This window comes from Danio rerio, chromosome 2, assembly GCF_049306965.1.
Source record: "Danio rerio strain Tuebingen ecotype United States chromosome 2, GRCz12tu, whole genome shotgun sequence".
Classification (NCBI taxonomy): Eukaryota; Metazoa; Chordata; class Actinopteri; order Cypriniformes; family Danionidae; genus Danio; species Danio rerio.
This window is the reverse complement of record NC_133177.1, coordinates 19757964-19775911: the sequence shown is the minus strand read 5'-3', so window position 1 is coordinate 19775911 and position 17948 is coordinate 19757964. Positions and strand designations below refer to the sequence as shown.

Below are 17948 nucleotides of genomic sequence, written 5' to 3'. Positions count from 1 at the left end.
CTGCACTGTGTATCATTTGCACAATTAAAATTGCACATATTCATCGCACTACATTGCACTGATTTATTTATTTGAACTGTACATACCCACTGCACATGGACATTTGTATTTATGTACACACCCACTGAACATATACATTTGTAATTATGTTTATCTATCTGCACACTTCTGATTATTAATAGCAATCTGTACATATATTCATTTATTGTAAATCTCTTTTATAGCTAAAGCAGCCTGTATATAATGTTCATAGTACATCCATCTGTAAATATCACTATAGTTTTTCTATAACTGCACTTTATAACGTATACCTGTATCCTGCTCTTGCTGCTATTGCACTGTTGGTTTGACCTAAATTGCATTTCGTTGCTTTCTCTTTGTACATGTGTAATGACAATAAAGTTGAGACTAATCTAATCTAATAAATAAAGCAATCTCCACTGCACTGAGCAAGAGAGATTTTCTTTAAAACAGTAGCATAATCGATGATGTAAGCGTGCTTTGGCTTGGAAGGTAAAATTGCAATGTGAGTGCTGGCAGAGGGGAAGAGAGGAGGGGGCACGATCGTACAAGACATACAAGTGTGAGTACACTCTAAGGCATCATTTACACTAATATGCTTTAGTTTTAAAACACATAAGTTTTGCTACAGTTACACTTTCTGTCCACACTACCCTGGAGTTTTTGAGTGCTACATATTGAGCGTTTCGCAAGTGCTGAAGAGACCATTTTGGTTTTAAAACGCAGCTGTGCCATATCAGTGTGGATGGGGGAAAATGAAGACATCTAAAAACGAGATGTGGCTGCTGACATTTGCCTATGTGTAATGTAATGTGTATTTATATAGCGCATTTCTGATTGTCATATCTGATTGTAGCTTTTTCTCAAAATTAAGAACACACAGTTCAGTCTTGCCTCCTTTTCAGGTAAGTTCAGAGTTTGCAAGTTTGAAATGGAAAACAAACTCCGGAGGACACGTCAGGTAAATCTTCAAAGGGAACGGTGTACTTTATAACGTCATTCAAATCACCCAGGTTGATTTTTTCATGTTTTCATTTTATCTCAACAATAAAATAAAACATGATATAAGAAACTGCCTATTTTTTATTTTGATATTAACAAATTAGCAGACACCAAAAATGTTTTTGTAGCTACATATTTATATGACCCTCATTTTCACTGTATGCATTTTTATAACAAAACAGAGCCTACAACATAACTGCCCCCTTTCATTTTCATTAAAAAATATAAAACATCCCCTGCCTCTTTTGCTGAATATCAGTTTTAACAATCAGTAATGACAATCAAAAATACAATACGTTTATACAATATAAAAAATAAAGGCAAGCAACTGCTCAATGTGCAGAATCAGTTTACATGGTTACATAAATTAATATATTAACTTATTTTTGCGCTTGGCCAAAACATGTTACCAGAAAACATCTAATAGATTTAAAATACTGAAGTGTCGTTAGAGACAAGATTAATTAAATATCATGTTTAACAACTATAGTAAGATGAGGGTGCAGCAGTAGATCTTTTATGAACTGTCCGACATATGCTGTTCTCACCTGGGAAGGTGTGCTCCGACGTCTGTATAAACTGAAGTGCATGGCAGAGTGTGTGTGTGGTCATTCGATGTGCGTTTTCAATGGTGTAGTGTGGACAGAGATCAATTCAGAAACGCTAGGTGAAACACTAATGTGTATGTGGATCTTTTTTGTTCTAAAACGCCATTTTAAAACTGAAATGTATAAGTGTAAACGGGGCCTAAGTGAGCACCATCTAATGATACTTTTACGAGAGGCTCTAAATCACTTTCTAGAATCTTTTCCGTCCTCACTGGAGAAATGATTTCCCCCAATCCCAACACGAACTATTGATTCACAAGTAACGTTCAAAGCACAACTGAAAATTTCTTCTGCAAGCAACTGACTACATCCTAAAATTAAAGATATTTCCTTATTCTCTCGTAACATTCCTTATTCTCCCTCATCAGTACCTCTGTATAGGTACTGTAGCACTTCTTGTATATGTTGCTGCTTTATGATGAGTTGCTTAATGGTTTTCTCATTTGTACAGTAAGTCACTTTGGCCAAAAGTTTCTGCTAAATGGAATGTAAATGTACTGTGAGTGGGCCTGGAAATTACCTTTTATTGAGAATTCAATCAATGTAAGTAAGTTTATTAAAAGCAGGTTATTTAATCAAAGAAATTGGATAAAGACCTTCACTTAATCATGAACTTGTTGACCTTATCAGCCGCACATATTTTCACTCATTATTCCTGGTGGATTCAGGGTTTGCTTCCATGTTTTTGAGGGTCTTGTCCCACAGAGTCACTGAAGGTCTTCAGTATTTTTGATGTAAGTTTTCTCTGTAACCAAATGATTTCCTTCATTTAAATCAACATCATGCTCATTCAAAACACTTAATCTGGATTATTTACATTCATAGATAAATGCATTTTCTTGCAGATCACAATTTACTCAATTTTACATTTTACAATGCACAATTCTTCTTCATAGCTGAGGATATGAACATTATCATGAAAAAAATAAAAGATACAGGTATTATTATTTCTAAATTCAGTGTCATGTTCATATTATGAGGGATAGTTCAATATTGATGTGGGTTAATAAGAGGTGTTTACCTCTGCTGCCTGTGCTTTACCAGCAGCAGACAGTGCTGCGGAATCGTTAGTAATATTAATAAAATATTAATTAGTAATATTTACTTTAGCTTCTTTATTATCCACATGTGTAAATTTATCTTTGGCCTCACCACACAATTATGTCGGCAAAAAAACAGACAACACAAATACATTCAATGTCATTACATATATCACAATAAACTAATTTTTTCATTCATTCATTTTCTTTTTGGCTGAGTACCTTTATTAATCCGGGGTCGCCACAGCGGAATGAACTGCCAACTTATCCAGCACGTTTTTACGCAGTGGATGCTCTTCCAGCTGCAACCCATCTTTGGAAAAATGTATTTATTAATACATTTTTTATTTACTATTTATTCTGTTGCTGAACGTCCTTGTCCTCTGTAGCTCTGCACTGCGATCTGCCCCTGCAGTCTTCCATAGGTAACACACTGATCAAACAAGTACCTCATACGACCCTGCTTCAATCACAATAACTCAAACTATTTAATTTAACTCATAATTAGGATATGGATATGATCAGCTTTATAAACTACATGGAAAAAAAAATGTCACAATCTGACTAATGATAATAAACTTAAACCATTTAACATATGAAAATTTAATTTTTTTTTTACTTTAGTTATTTAACTCTTTAATGCACAAGCTATAAAATAGATATAGAAAAAATAAACTGGTAACTTTAGACCCATGTAGTGCATCAAAGGGTTAAAGAAGTACATGACTTTAGTCTAATATGAGTTTGCATATAACTGTGAACAAGGCTTTTTCCACAGTAACAGATAGAACATATTTGATGAGACACGGTATTTTTACAAAAACTGTTAATATACTGGTGACATGTTGGCTCAGTGGTTAGCTCTATCGCCTCACAGCAAGAAGGTCACTGGTTTGAGTCCCGGCTGGGTCAGTTGGCATTTCTGTGTGGAGTTTGCATGTTCTCTTCATGTTGACGTGGGTTTCTCCAGGTGCTCCGGTTTCCCCCCACAGTTCAAAGACATGTGGTGTAGGTGAACTGAATAAACTCAATTGGCTGTAGTGTATGAGTGTGTGTGTGTGTGTGGATGTTTCCCAGTACTGGGTTGCAGCTGGAAGGGTATCCGCCTTGTAAAACATTTGCTGGATAGGTTTGCGGTTGGCCTGATAAATAAGGGTCTAAGCTGAAGGAAAATGATTGGATGTTAACATTCTGTAATGGTAAATAGTAATGGAAAATCAGTAGATCTATCCTAAAATATCATTTCTATTCATTTCGATATGAAACTGAAGTTGTGACACTGGTAATAAAGCTAAATTAGCTTTAGTCCCTGTTAATTGCCAATCCTGACACTAACCAACATTAAAGTAGCAATTTGGACATTATAGGTATAACCGGAGCATTCAACCACCAATCAGAATAAAATCAGGTTTTGGGGGAGGGGGTATTGAACCCTTTAATACATTTGAAGTCAACAATAATTCCAAAGAGACAAATGCAAACTGCAGGCCACACTTTTTACAAATTATATTGATGTAGTCCAGAATTATCTTTGACCCCTGATTTTGGCATACTTTGGGAAGAGGCAAAAAACATTCCTTTGTTTATTCATTCACTCATTCACAATGGTTAAATGGATTAAAACACTAACTGTTTTGTTCTGTTATCTTGGTTATCTCAACATTTATTATACTGTAGGTGAGGAATTTGTTTTGCCCCTGTCAAACATTAAACTCATTACATCAAAACTTACTACAATAAATTTATCCTAAAGGGACATTAAATTCTTATCATATTAATATAAAACACTGAGAACATCTGATGTCTTGAAAACAAACAGCTGGCTTTAAAGGTATATTATCCACAAAATTACTCATCAAGAGATTTGAACTCAGTGTTGAAGGTAATAAGTTAAATAAATATATTGTACTTCAACTTAAATGGAGTGTTCACAGTACTCATAAAGATTCTTTTTTAATTCAAATAAAAGATGTTGCAATCGGTTTACACAAACAGTTGGAGTTTAACTTATTGGGTTTTACTGTGCTCAAATTGCTTTGTTTACTCAAATGGATTAAGTTTATAGAACTCATTAGGATTAGTTTTTAACTTAAATGGTTTGTTGCAATCAGTTTCCAAAAATGGTTTGATTTACCTTAAATTTGGGTTTTACAGTGCAGTAGTAACTGTTTTCAAGTTTCTTTTGTACATTGAACTCACACAGACATTGTAGAAAGCAGGAGACCAATAGCCACTGATATCCATAGTAGAAAAAACAAATACAATGGCTAAGTCTTTTGGTTTCTAAACAAACTTAACACAGCAAATTTGAAATCCGTAAATTAACACCAACAGAGTTAAATTCAACACTTTAAAAGTGTATATATGGGAAACACCTGCAAAATGTCAATTCAACACTTTCAAAAGTGTTGCCTCTTTTAACACCAACGCAGTGTCAAATACTAACACTATAAGAGTGAAGCATTAACACCAATACAGATAACAACAACACTGCTACAGAGCTAGGAGGAATTTTGTTGAAAACTTTGGCAGAGTTAAAAATCCTACACTGTTCTGGAGTTGACCTTCTAAAAAAAAATAAAAATAAATCTATTCAAGCTTATGGGAATCAAATATTACATCACTTAAATATTGACAGAACTATTTAAGAAATGTTACTTTAACTGGCAAAGTAGATTAAGGCTTCTAAAAAAATAATAATTTTAATTTCAAAATAATAAATTCAGTGTGAAGAAAACACATCTCACTACATTACTCTATCAAAATTTTATTCCAACATGGAACACCAGGCAACTAATAAAATTACTTTACAAGTAACAGCCCAAAACAATGTAAATTGAACTGTCAATGCCATATGCCATTTGAAAATCAAATGACTTGTAGTAACACAATTGTTGTTTATTTATTTATTTTAATTTTTTTATTTATTTATATATTTTTTTTAGAAGAAGGCTGTGCTTTTAAGCAAAAACCCTGAAAGCATGGATATGTTCAACAAACTAATTCCATGAGAGACCAAAAAATAAACTCCATCCTTGATCAAAATTTGAACAATCTTTCCAAAGACTGGTGCATCCTCAACCAAATCAAAAGCAAACAACATTTTTGATGACACTTCACCCAAGGAGTGACAGTTACTTCACTAGAGAGATCAATGTTGAGTTGCTCCGAAATAAAATCACACTTTTCAAGGTCAGACAACAACTCTTTTGAAACAGGACCATGTCAGTACCCCTTAATGTACAGGATTGCCAGTGATAGGCTATTGTCAGCTGGTGTTTTTTTGAAAGCGATTTGGTGAGGTTTTTGATTAAAAAATTTAACTGATGCATTCAGGGTGGTGAATCAAGGTGATAATTAAACAATAGGATGCAATGTTTAAACTGTACAGTAATTTTATTTTACATTTTTATTTTAGGTTGCAAATATTTCGTTTTTATTTGAAGTACAGTTACATTTGTGTAACAAATAAATAGAGTTGTTTGTGTTTCGTCCCATTTAGAATAGAACTAAGCTTTTAATTGTCATTTATGAAGGCTTTATAATGCATTAATAGTCCTCACTTTAGATTAAGTCTTATTTTGAGTTAAAAAAATAAGAAATATAAAAATAGGAAAACAATAATTGTTTGTGAATAAATAATTATTTTTTTATTTAATTTTGTGGTGAATTATCCCTTTAACAATAAAATATGTCATACTGCTTAAACCATAATAAATAACCAGGGGTGCAGTTATTCTAACACAAATTTATTATTTAGTCTTATGATTCAAACTATTCTAACACATATAAAACTGTCTCATTAATGTACATCTCGATTTATTATTTCATTTTTTAAATTATATAATTAATACAAATATAATGACCTAATCTATACCACAGTGCAAACAAACTATAATTAAAATACATATGGCTGGTCTCGAAATACATAGGCTGGTCTCAAAATACATAGGCTATATGGCTGGTCTTTCTAGTTAAAAAAAATGTCTAAAACATGTGTAGAGCTGCTTTAACTAAACTAAAACGCTGCTCATTTGCATATATAAAAGACAAACCGAGCTCATCATTAGCACACAATTGCAAAGATATAATGCAATAGCTGACGAGGAGAGACTGCCACGTGGGGAACAGAAAGACGAACCGCCGATGAAAAGATGCATTCACGGCAATGAAACTGCCAGATAACAGTATATATATTCTAAGCACTCATGTGACAAACTCTGTACCAAATATTTGCTGAAGGCACAACAAAAATGAGGTAGGACTGTTTCAGTTTGGCGACTTGCTTGACTATTAGAAAAGCTGCACTATTGATAGTCTATTTTTGAATGTTATATATATATATATATATATATATATATATATATATATATATATATATATATATATATATATATATATATATGTATCCTGGTCTTGCGACCTTAATGTACTATTAGCTCTATTATTGAAATATTTTGTTGCATAAATGCAGAAAAAAAAAATTAAAAAAAAAAAATGAAAAAAAGGCCTTTATCTCTGTTGGAATTATGGTGTATTTAAACCTTTGTAACCCCAAATTAACATTGGCTTTTCACACCTATTTTCACACTAATTAAATAATAGCCTAAATTTTCGTAAAACTAAATATTAAGTACATTAATTAATTAATTAGGTTATTGTTATAAAACATTGTATTAGTAACATTTCGCCTTTATATGGATGGTCAAAAGTAGACTATATGTTTAAGTATTTTGCACTGTAGCCTTAAAATAAAATCATTTATTATCAGTATAGGCGGTTCTATTCTAGCTCTCTTTGCCTTTTCATGGAGAGTTCAATGAGTCGAAAGCTTTGAAAGATTCGGACTGGGCTTGTAAACTAGTAGTTAACTTGTAGTCGATTCGTTAAAAGGATTCGCTGAGACCTTGAAGCTGGTTCGCATTTTTGGAATGAGTAGACACCATCAGCGCGTAGGATGTCCCCAAAAATGTGTTTAAAATATTTATAGGTAGTTTGCTTACTAGGATTTGAGACACGAATGTGCTAAGGACCATTATACCTCCCACTTAAAACGGCAAGTAGAGGGAGAGAGAAAGGGAGCTAGAGGAGGGGAGGGTGATTCCCAAATAAACCAACACGCAGCTTCTCTCTCGCTGCGTTGAGTAGGTAACAAAGTATCCTCGTAAATTGTATCAAAAAAAAAGGATGGACAGAAACGGCGGAGTGCAAGAAAAATGTGGTCGATAGCATTTTAACCCGAGGGTCTTGACGACTGATGTGGACAGGTAATGTAAAAGTGAACCGGTGGAAAAAAGGATTTATCTTTAATGCGTTATACCGGACGGCTGTTTTACGTTATTTTGGAGCTACCGTTCAATCTTCGCGACGGACGAACTCGGTGACGCAAACATCGCATGTTCGAATTTATGAATGTTCTTAAAGGAGTATCAAACGCTGTATGTTTGTGAATGAGTTTAGCTCGTCGGGACTGTGTTTGTGTGTGGCTGGCTAGCTGAATGAGCGCTTTGCTTTAGGCCCCTGAACGCATATAATCCCTCATATTTTCCAATTTACATATCTGTCAGATTTTATAAACCCCGTTCGCGTTCGAGACTCGGGTTTGTGTGTTGTGGCTTGTCGAAACGTATCGGTTAGGCTATGTTGTGTTTATCTTGCGAGCAGTCTGCTGGTTTCTGTGTGAAGTAAAGGGGAGGGTAAACCGTTAGCCTGCCTGCGCTCAGTCTGAGAAATGCAAACATGAAGTTATCGGGACATCACCTTAACCACAGCCTTGTGTGCATACTAATAGACAGATAAAACATTATCGCACTGTTCTCGTCTGTTGTTGTTGGTGTAAGTCAGTTGTGCTTTGAAGAACGGGATAGATAGATGCAGCGGACGACCGCCATATGGATGTGGAGCATTCCAGTCGGTCAAATTTAAAACCGCCACGTTACATTAAACTAATAGGCTGATTTATAGATGTACACTGGCTACAAGTGAAAGGAACCGGCAATTAAGTAACATTTGAAACAGTTTCGATGTCAGAGTTTTGGCTAGGTTTCAGGCCAAGTGAATTCTTGTGAATTAATTTGCTCTGCCACGTTAAAGGGATAGTTTATCTACACATTTGTTGTACTTTCTCTCAGGTAAAATGAGATATTGATTTCTTCTTTTTTGTTGAACAATATAAAATATTTTTAGCCAAACTGGTTCTGGTGAATCATACAAAGCAAGTCAATGTTTATCAGCATTTTGTAAATTGAAAGTCAAACAAACAAACAAATGCAGTCAAAACAAAACGAATTCGTAGCATAGTATGAAGCAAAACTATTGGTATGTTCAAGAAACTGAAGACTTGTCTGAAACACAAGCGTCCTGTTGTGTTCACTGTAGAACAGCCGGCATATATAAGAGTTTGAGCCCAAGTTCTTCAGTATGTGACAGGAAGCTCTGCAGTCAGTATAGCCTAGTGTTTGCCAGTGTTGTGGTTTAAAGTCATTCTGTAAGTAATGTTTAATTCCTTGCAAAGGCTGGTTGTCATGCTTCATATGACTACTGTAGTCAGTAACTACAGGTAATAATTTAGTTTATCCTGTGTATGGAGTTTTTTTTTTTTTTCATTTTTATTTTGACTCTCAAAGTGCTGGTTGCGGCTTACTTGCAGTTTGTGAATCATTAAGGATTACAGCTTTTGCTAAAAATCTTCATTAATGTTCTACTGAAGAAAAAGTCTAAGTTGATAAATGAATGAGAACAAAATGTGAAGTCTTATTGTCTGATTTTAGTTGAATATGTTCATGGTTAAATTAGATAATTTGCCTGTCGTTACTCTGCTGGGACACCTTCAGGAACAACTGTCTAGTTTTCTGCAGTATATTTATTTGCATGATTTCTTTGTGAACTTGTGCTTTGGTATCATACAGGTAAACATGATCTTTGTATATGCACAGTGCTCAGCATATACACCCCTCACAAATCTGTCTTTTAATTTCATATTTTAATAGGAAGCTATACAATATTATATTTGTGCATATAAATTATATTAGTCAGTACTGAAACCAAATCTGGAGCTTCTCTAATAAAATAACTAACGATAACGGTCCAAAAACTAGTACACTTAAATGTATGTAAAAATAAATAAATAAATACAAATATAAAAAAGAAGGAAAATCAAGAGAAGCAAAAAAAAAAAAAAAAAATTGTTGAAATTTTGTAAGTTTTTTTCTTTTTCTTTTTTTGCAATATTTTGCTTGAATTTAATTGTATTATTGTTCGGTTTCTAAACATGTTTGGTGACTAAAGTATTATTTTAATAAATATATGTTTAATAGATACATTTTGTTTAAATGCACCAAAATACATTGCCTATATCCACTGAGAAATGGATAAAAAAAAAGATTCATTTTCTAAATGGGGTGTACTCAATTATATGCTGAGCACTGTATGTGCTTTGTTCACATGACATCAACATTTTTTGGTTGCTGCATATTTTCCCCCCCAAAATCACAAGTTCACACTTGCATATAATTAGCAATATGGTTAAGCATATTTGACTTGTTTGACATTTCTTGAATGGCAAGTTATTGAAGGATCGTGTGAGTGGAGTAATTATGGTAAAAATTCAGCTTTTAAATGACAGGATTAAATTACATTTTAAAATATATTCAGACAGAAAACAGCTATTTTAAATTGTGAAAATAGTACTTTGGGTCAACCTGATGCAGACTTGTTCCGCAGAAGATCCTTTTTTTATTTTTTACTTTTCTTTCTAGAACTTTTGACCAGTATTGAATATTACCCCCAGGGTATTTGTGGGGTCATTAAAAATCTTAAAATGTCTTAACTCTCGAATGCTAAATTTTAGGACTTAAAGTCTTAAATCTATTGAAACATTGTGTTGTAGGTCTTAAATCTTTTATTAGCAGGTCTTGATTTTCGTTTTTTTTCATGGATCTGGCCATTAACACTCATACAACTACCAACAATCCATCTCAATTCAACTTTTAACTTTTTATTTTAAAAAGTATTTACTTACTTTCCTTACAGTGACATTTGTTTAAAAGTTTTCCATTAATTTATTGCTGAGGATACTGACCTGGCCTATATATTTTAATTATTAAATTATTAAACTGAAGTAATTGCAGCTATGTAGGGTTTGTGAATAGATGTTTTTGGAAATTCATTTTAAGAATTCAAACTAAATTATTATAATTATTGTATTATTAAATAGATTAAATTTTAATAATTTTTAATGGGGCAATTGAAAAATAATCCTTTAAAAATTTTTATTCATCATAAAAATGTCTTAAATTTAACTTGGTGAAAGCTGCAGAAACCCTGCCCCTGATTAATTAGGTTAATTACTAAATGCAATCTTGCCTTATGATAAGAAAATGATCTTATTATAAAAAAAATCATTATAAAATTTTAAAGTGCTCTTTTCAAACTTTGGTAACAAAACATCATTTGTTTTCATTTACCAGATTGGTCGAGTAATTTTTTAGCTCATGCGTTCTCATTATTAGAAAAACTTGGTGTGAGGTATAAAGGCTTAGTATTATGTCATGATATATCAAGAAAATTTGTGATTGTGATATTTTTATTAATGAATATTTATATATGAAATGGAATAAAAAATTTAATTGATAATTGCAGCTGGCAAGCACCAGCAGGATGATCGGACAATATTATAGCCTAATAACAATAAACGAGACATGCAAAAAATGGCTAAAACTAAATTTAAAGTGCATGAATATCTATTTAAACAAATTAATAGAATTTCAAATCATCCTTATTTCTATAGCTCTTTTACAATGTACATTGTGTCAAATCAGGTTAACATAGAGGTTCTAGTAAATTGAAACTGTGTCAGTCCAGTTTTCAGTTCAGCTCAGTGTGGTTTAAATTTCACTGCTGAAAATCCAAACACTGAAGAGCAAATCCATCAATGCGCAGCTCCACAAGTCCTAAACCAAGCAAGCCTGTGGCGACAGTGGTGAGGAACAAAACTTCACCAATTGACAAAAGCAAAGGCAAAAAAAAAACAAAAAAACTTGGGAGAAACGAGGCTCAGTTAGGCATGACCATTTCTTCTCTGGCCAAGAACGAATGACAAAATGAAAGATAAATTAATAGTGTTATGCTTAATTTGATATTTCACAAACATAATTATAATGGCTTCCTAAAGGCTATAGAACATTCATAATTAATGAACAAATTAATATTCATTGACGTATGTGTAATTCCATGAATTTTATGTACAATGTACTTTAATTCAAACGTATTAATCGCCTTAAAGTTTTCATGTCGATCCAGCTTTCATTCTGAAGTGATGACACCGGAACCGAATGCAAAACAATGCGCATATTAGGAAAGCCACGATACTGGAATTTGGTACTAATCAATGGAGTGCTTTAAAGTCGCGATTTGTTTGCTTATAGACAAACCATCTGATCTTCGCTGCTTTAAAACGCTTCAGTGTCCCTGTATCTGTGGTTACTTTCTGTAAACAGCGGTGAGTTCAGTCAACTGATGACCTTCACGGCCAATCACAGTCTTTTCTGTTGAGCATGAGAACACAATGGCAAATCAACAGTGTTTAGGTACGTGATCAAATGTTAGCGGGAAATGGACGCGTTTAAAATTTCAGTATCAATTGGTCCCTAATTCCAGTATCATGACAACCCTAGTGTATAGAGTAGAAAGAGTCAGTCGCAGAATTTTAAGCTGTGTCCCAAATTGTATACTTATGCACTATTTTACGCCGTTTTGTAGTATAAATAGTGTAAGTAGTGCATTCACACTGAAAACTCTAAAAATAATAAGTGCACTTTAATTACCCGGATGATGCACTCATTCAGCCAGTAAATGAAGTGTGGAATGATGGACACTTCACGCACTCAACGACCCCAGATTTGCTTATGTAGTGGAAGGGCCGGAGCTATTGGACGCACATGTTGGATAACTTTATTTAATTTGGATGATGAAAGAAAAATTCTCCTACGAGAGTGATTATAGCGCCTCCCAATGGTAAATGCGGTTATACTCACGGCAGGTATTATTTGATAATTCATTATTCGTTTATTTCACTGATTTGGCAAGCGTCATTAGGGAAACGGTTTGAATTTCCACTTAGTAAAAAAAACATTATTGTGCCATTTGGGACGACACTACTTAAATGTACTATCCTGTTGAGTGTGTAAGTGCATAATTACATGGTGCATAGTGTGCCATTTGGGACGCAGCTTTAGATTTTGATGTGCTAGAGACACCTGGTGGTCAAAACCGGGTGAATCCTACAAAAAAACGCTTTATTAGCAAAGACTTTTTACTTTAGTTACTTTACAACCAAATGTAGAGGCACATCTTTTACACACTGTGCATTCCACTTACACATCAGTGCAGAGCTGCCGACAACAGCAAATCACACTGTCATTCCTTTAAAGGTACTGTTTACTAACAAGATGAATGTGTCACATACTGGCCTGACATGTGTAAAACAATGGTTTTAGTCATTTTCACAGGTGTGCAAAGACGGCTCATTTTTGAAAAATTTGTTGAGTAAACATGAAACTTTTTTGAAATGCAAGGGGTTCTGTTTTTCGCTACAGCGTTTTCATGTAAACAAAGCCCAAATCGAACAATTTATAATCTAACCACTTAACTAAAGTACACATACTATTAAAGCAGTTCTCTTTTTAGGTACTATATTGTCATTGAAGGCTGACATGCTTTTCTCGCTCTTGGAGTAGTACTTGTTTTGCTCAGACCTGAAGAGGGTTGTGTGTGCTAGGCGCCATTTCATTTCACCTGCTGTGGTGCTTTTTCTTTCACTTTTGTTTTTGCCAACTGTGGGGCTAAAAGGGCTGCCAGAGATGGTCGAAAAAGTATTAGATTTGCTCTAGCGTAGACCCAATTGTGGTCGAATGTGTTCAAACAGCCGCAAACACTATCTACACTCTGCCTAGGTGCCTACTGGGCTTTTTATAATGGGCTGTTGAAGCACATTGGCCACTCGGATTTAAACTTTGTTGTTTTTGATAATCTTGTATTGAGGCAAAAAAGTAGAAAGTATTAAAATATTTGTCAACTGAATTTGATAAAGAGGAATATCCATGTTAAAAATGTAAAACAGTAGTTTTACATGTTCAGTTAAGCTTAAAAATGATACGTCATACTTTACAAGAATTTTTCAGTAGATAATGTTAATGTGTTTACTTACATGAACCAAATATCTTTTATTAAGACATTGTTCAACATTCACTAATACATTATTAAAATTCAAATCTATACATTTAATCAAAATATACCGACATGATTGACTTGTTTTGCTGTTAATGATTTAATTTAATTGCTTTACTATGAAATTACTAAATGGCTTTAATGCAATTGTTCCGTCTACCCCTTTTGAAAGCATCTCTTGCATATTTAGCCAATCATCAGTTATGTGGTTGTCCCTATTCTACACACACACCCACCCACACTAATCATCATCAGTTATGTGCTCCCCAGAACACACACAACAGAGCAGGTCGAAGGAGGCCACTAGATAGAGCCTACCCGCTTCATTGAGCTCAATTACAAATTATGTTTTAATTCTATAAAGCTGCATTTTATTGTCAGTAATATTATTAGCATTATAACGTGGGAAATGGTCATTTATTTGGTTACTCGTTACCGAAGAATTTCCTTTATTAATAGTGTTTGCTATTATTCTGATGCTTTTCCCAGGGTTAGGTTGTGGTTGGAAGGGCATTCACTGTGTTAAACATGTGCTGGATCAGTTGGTGGTTCATTCCGCTGTGGTGACCACGGATTAATAAAGGGACTAAGCTGAAAAAATTAATGAATGAATGAATATTCTGATGCAGTAAATGCACTATACATCATCAATGTATCATTGATAATGTGATAAAAGTAGACATTGTCTACTTTTTGTTGAGTTTAATGACAGTTTTCAATTAAATTTGATGCTTTTAGTTTTTCATCACCAAGTGTTTGATGTGTGGATCAGAACATTCTCCATTAACCTTTTTAAATACTCCAGCTGACCCTCCTGCGTGAGTTTTTTTTTTTTTGTGACCGTTACTTGGAATCTATTGTGTTATGAAGGTCCCATGGTAATGCGCAGAGATGTATAAAGTACTAGAGACCCATACTTAAGTAAAAGTACAAGTGCTTTATCAAAAATTGACTTGAGTAGAAGTAGAAGTGCTCTTTAAGCACCATACTTAAGTGGAAGTACAAAAGTATTCAACATTTTTTGTACTTAAGTATTACAAGTAGTTTATTTCAAAATTTACTACTCAAGTACTGAAAGTAAAAGTACAAGTATTGTGTAATGTCGTTATTAAAGAAAGCAGTCAAAATACACTAATTGTTTTGTTTATTTTAAATATCTTTTTTGGGGTACTTGATTAAGCAGAACGAAAAGAAACATGGCTTATGATACAGTTTTTCTCTGTAAATAGTTTCTATGGTACACAAGCTCACATCGTCAGGCCCTTTTACCAGAAAATGCCTTCACTGATGAGATAATTCAGCATGTTCACTCACATGCATACTCTCTCTCTCTCTCTCTCTCTCTCTCTCTCTCTCTCTCACACACACACACACACACACTGCCCTGCACACACCTAAATGTACACTCTCTCCCCACTCTCACATATTCATACACTCTCACACACACAGTTCTCTCTCTATCTCTCTCTCTCTCACACACACATTTTTGTGAATTGTGGGGACATTACATAGGTTGCAATTGTTTTTACACTCTCTCTTACACACACACACACACACACACACACACACACACACACACACACACACACACACACACACACTGTTGTTTTCTCTTACACATTATTCACTCTCACTCACATACACACAAAGACACACTCACACTTTGGGAGTTTTGAAGTTTGATTGGTTAATACCACAATAAACAGGAGTTCTGTCTTCTGGAAGCACCCGTGAAAATAAACTAAACAAGCAAACTAAATCTTGCTTCACAAATTCACTTGATTTTGATTTTATTGTAAAAAAAACTGGAAAATGTGTATATTACTGTGTTAAATGAAAATCTGAAATATTTTATGGCTTATGGCTATGATTTAGTAATAATTGTTATTTATTTTTATTATGTTTTTAATGAAATTGGTCTTACAGTTCATATTTTCTGTAGTATATTTATTAATTCTGGTACTTTTACCATAAACCAACATCTCAACCATTTGGTAGAGGCTGATATTTTAGAAATAATGTGATGTGTTGAATAAAAATGCACTGATTGTGTTAACTAGCGACATTAGGAGTTAAGAAATGCAATCAAAAAAAATTCTATTGCTTTTGTCTTGGTGTGACAGTTAAAGGGGTATTTTGTAATAAAATTTTGTCCTTTAATACAGCAGTCAGATATACGAACTGTGCCCTTAATTTGACCTGCTCAAAGAAAACACTCTTTCCGGATGTATCAAACAAAACTCATGCACAGAAGACAGCACAAGCATTTACAGCTAATAAACTCATGTCAATATTATCCCGCCTGCTTTTTGAGCGCTGACAGGCGGGTCTTACACGGCTATGATTGGTTATTGTCCTCAACAGAAAGGGCTTTAGAAATATAAGCACTGTTCACACATGGCGGGAAGAATACGCGATTATCACAGGTAATAGACACAGTGAAGAAAACTTAATTGCACATGAGGCACGCTCATGTCTGGATCCACAGCTTTAACAGCTAAGAAGAGAGGAAAAGTTACCTTACAAACTGGCCAGCGGGTCAAATGTCCAAAGTGAGAGAGCGAGTGATAGGCAGAGGTGAAGTTTTACAACATTTTCTCCCTAACAGTAAACTAGCGGCTGGTATGCTGTGCCGCCTCGCCCTCGCGCCTCTGTCCTTCGCCATAGTATTGCGACATCGCGCATAGGAGATATATGACGTCATCACGTAATAACCGGTTATGACCTATTACTGAACTGATATCAATCATTTTGACACCCCTAGTAACGAGTAACGATGCAGCACATAAAAAATCTATCGGAGTAAAAGTAATAAACTCATGGAAAATATGTACTTAAGTAAAAGTGGAAGTAGGAGAAAAAAATAATACTCCAGTAAAGTACAGATACTGCCTTTTAGTACTTAAGTACAGTAGTGAAGTAGTTCTACTTCGTTACTATACATCTCTGGTAATGCGTCAAGTTTTTCATGTGACCCACTAGCTCCAATGATCCATGTATATATCGTATTTTGTGTCATTTTGACCTTTTCTGTAAATATTGACAAATGTTCTAATATTATTATGAAATTTCTGATACTCCGATTCTTAAATATGTGATAGAACATATATTTGGTCTTTTAAACAGCTTAATAATGATTGTATTATTTGTTATGTAATGGGTAATGGGCACCGCTGTTGTTGCTAGAAAGCTGTGATCGGACGTTTACAAGAAGTATTTATAATATTTATTGAATTAGTAATGCATTAATTATATTTTATTAGCTAGATGGGATACAGCTGAGGATACGTCATATAGCAACATCTAATAAAATTGTATAATAAAATTGTATTTTATATTAGATGTTGCTATATTACCGTGAGTATCCTCAGCTGGATCCCATCTAGCTAAGAACATACAATTAATGCATTACTAATTTAATAAATAATATAAATACCTCTTGTTAACGTCCGATCACAGCTGTATCCCTTCTAGCAACAACACTGTCTCCTACAGCAAGGAGAAGTCTAGATAGGATATAGCAGAGGACACTCGCGCCAATATAGCATAATTTTTGTGACACTGAAAAACAAATAATATTTTTACATTACTGTCAAGGTTGGGTTTAGGATCGAAGTAAGAGTTGATGCTTATAATATAATTAACATGTAATTGAATATTAATATTAATACATCTCGTGAGTATCCTCAGCTGTATCCCATCTGGACTTCACCGGCCCCTGCAGCATAGTGAAGTCTAGATGGGATACAGCAGAGGATACTAGCGCCAACATAGCATACTTTTTGTGACACTAAAACAAATAATATTTTTACATTATTGTCAGGTTTGGGTGTAGGATTGAAGTAGAGGTGGATACTAATAAAATACAATTAACACGTAACTGAATATTAATACTTCTCGTGAGCATCCTCAGCTGTATCCTATCTGGACTTCACAGTCTCCTGCAGCATGGTGAACGCTAGATGGGATACAGCTGAGGATGCTTGTGTCAATAAAGCATACTTTTTGTGACACTGTAAAACAAATATTATTTTTACAAAACTGTAAGGGT

The 17948-nt window shown here is 34.0% G+C and overlaps 1 protein-coding gene across 21 annotated transcripts in view; it reads left to right on the top strand.

The window, feature by feature from the left end:
• The window catches only part of st3gal3b (ST3 beta-galactoside alpha-2,3-sialyltransferase 3b), a 165947-nt gene that overhangs the window by 31494 nt on the left and 116505 nt on the right, over positions 1 to 17948 (top strand). For 6 of the 21 annotated variants that reach the window (XR_012386558.1, XR_012386557.1, XR_012386556.1 and 3 more), the window contains exon 1: positions 7749 to 7938. The exons of 5 other annotated variants lie outside the window; for them this stretch is intronic. The gene's annotated coding sequence lies outside the window, so the exon portion shown is untranslated. 21 annotated transcript variants of the gene reach the window in all.